Genomic DNA, 2,370 nt, shown 5'->3' on the forward strand with positions numbered 1-2,370 from the left:
TTTCCTAAAGAAGCTTTTTAGAAGAAAACACATCTAAACACATCTTAACCTTCTTAAGTTTTAATCTTAGTCTGTTTCTTATGTCTTGTTTATAATGATTGCTGAAGCTCCTAGGGAGTATGAGAACCATGGTTTATAGTTGTGGTTTGAATTATAAATAAATCAGAATAAATTAACATTTGAGGGTCTTACTTTGAGCTTTCAAATCCTAAACTCTATACTAGTCACTTTGTTTTCTTTTTTCTCTTTGTCATTATAAGCTCTGTTCTTTGTTTCTTTTGTTTTTGCTTGCTTTCTTTGTAACAGATTTAATGTACAACCAAATAAAATTATGCATGATTCAAATAGACTCTCTAAATGGTAAAGTAATACTGGATATTGCAATTCTACTCATATATATTGGTAGTAGTTATTTTACTTCAATGTTCATAATAAGCAACAAACATTCTAAATTGTGCTATTTTCTGTACATATGCTATTACTTTTTAATAAATATAAGCAATTCAAATAAATTTCTTATTCTCAAGAGTGAATCAGTAAATATCCTAATATTTTAAGTATCAATATAATTCTTTTGCTTTTGAAGTTTTTGTTTTCTTGTTTTAATTGATACATAGTTGTATATATTTTGGAGGGCATTTGTGATAGATTATATATATATATATATATATATATAAAATCAGGGTAATTTGGGATTTCCATCACCTCATTTATCTTTCCTTTGTGTTGAAAACATTCTAATTTTCTTCTAGCTATTTTAAATTACATAATTATTAATTATAGTCAATAACCTACTGAACCTACTGTACTACTGAACAGTAGAACTTACACTTTGTATCTAACTGTAGTTTTGTACCCATTAACCAACTTCTCTATATTCCTTCTCCCCACCACACTTCCCAGACTCTGGCAACCACCATTCTACTCTCTACCTTTATGAGATACACACTTTTTTAGCCCTGACATATGACTGAACATATGCAATATTTGTCTTTTCGTACCTGGCTTATTTCTCTTAACAAAATGAATTTCTTTTCTATCCACGTTGTTACAAATGATAGTATGTTAGTTCTTATTTTATCTGCTTTTTCTTTTTCTACTGAGGTTGTCAAATAGACAGGTTGTTTCATCAAAGACAATTGTAGTTGTAAGGAAAAACTAAACTTCAGAAAATGAAAGCGAGATGACACTCTTTTGGATTATGTGGTAGAAATATTTCTAAGGGATTCAAAAATACTATGTTTTAAAGAAGTGATAACATATATTGCTTTTCCTTTAAATTCAAAGTGAAGCACAAGCATTTGATCTTCTCACTAAACCCTTATACATTTTATTGTGTCCAGGATTTCTGAGAGATCCAAAATACTGACTGGAATTCTTGTTTGTGTATCTGAATCAGTCACTGACTTTACATTCTTATGGAGAACAACCTCAGTTTCCCCTTCTGAGTAAAAGTGATAAATTAAAATTTATTAAAACACTTATGTCAGAGACAATAGAAAATAAATATAAATTAGATATCACTCAGCAAGAGCTATACCACAACTGCAGAAAACAAGAGGTACCTCATTATAGAAACTGCATTGTCTGCCCAAAATTGTAAGGGCTCTTTCTAAGCTTTCTGTTAAATTCAAAGAAATATCAAATTGGAAAATATTTCAGAAAAGCTGTATGTTATTTACTTATATAAGTTTCAGGAACATCCCTTAGAAGAAGAAAACTTAATTGTTCATTACTGTCGCAATGAAAGAAAAGGCTATCTTTTTATTTTATTTTATTTATTTTAATTCAGGCTCCATAGAGACTTTCAAAAACTGCCAATGCTGACTATATTTCAAGTCGTCATGGCGGGGTATTGGGAAAAGTTTCAATTAGCAATAATCGTGCCTGGGATAAACCTCATTGGCTACGATACTGCCACCGTGCAAAGCTTTTTTTTTTTTTTTTTTTTTTTTTTTTGATACAGAGCCTAACTGTCTCCCAGGCTTCAGTGCAGTGGTGTGATCTAAGCGCACTGTATCACTGCAACCTCCACCTCTAGTCTTCATGTGATTCTCTTGCCTCAGCCTCCCAAGTAGCTGAGATTACAGGTGTGCACCACCATGCAGGGCTGAATTTTGTACTTTTAGTAGAGACAGCGTTTCGCCATTTTGGCCAGGCTGGTCTTAAACTCCTGACCTCAGGTGAACCACCTGCCCCGCAAAGTGCTGGCATTACAGATGTCAGCCACTGTGCCTGGCTTAGAAAAGACTATCTTAAAGGATAGCACCATCATGCATAGATTAATGGAAGTCAAAGAAACAGTATCGTATTTGGAAGTTGGCAAATCTCACAAGTCCGATGGCAAATATAAATTGTCTTAATATAATA

The 2,370-nt window shown here is 32.4% G+C and overlaps 1 non-coding gene across 1 annotated transcript; it reads right to left on the reverse strand.

The window, feature by feature from the left end:
* Positions 1-1,792: 1,792 nt before the first annotated feature.
* LOC116557612 lies at positions 1,793-1,932 on the reverse strand. Its single transcript, XR_004271599.1, has one exon. It is a non-coding gene; the product is annotated as a U4 spliceosomal RNA (small nuclear RNA).
* Positions 1,933-2,370: the final 438 nt, after the last annotated feature.

Source organism: Sapajus apella, unplaced genomic scaffold, assembly GCF_009761245.1.
Source record: "Sapajus apella isolate SASKATOON/1434 unplaced genomic scaffold, GSC_monkey_1.0 scaffold19, whole genome shotgun sequence".
Classification (NCBI taxonomy): domain Eukaryota; kingdom Metazoa; phylum Chordata; class Mammalia; order Primates; family Cebidae; genus Sapajus; species Sapajus apella.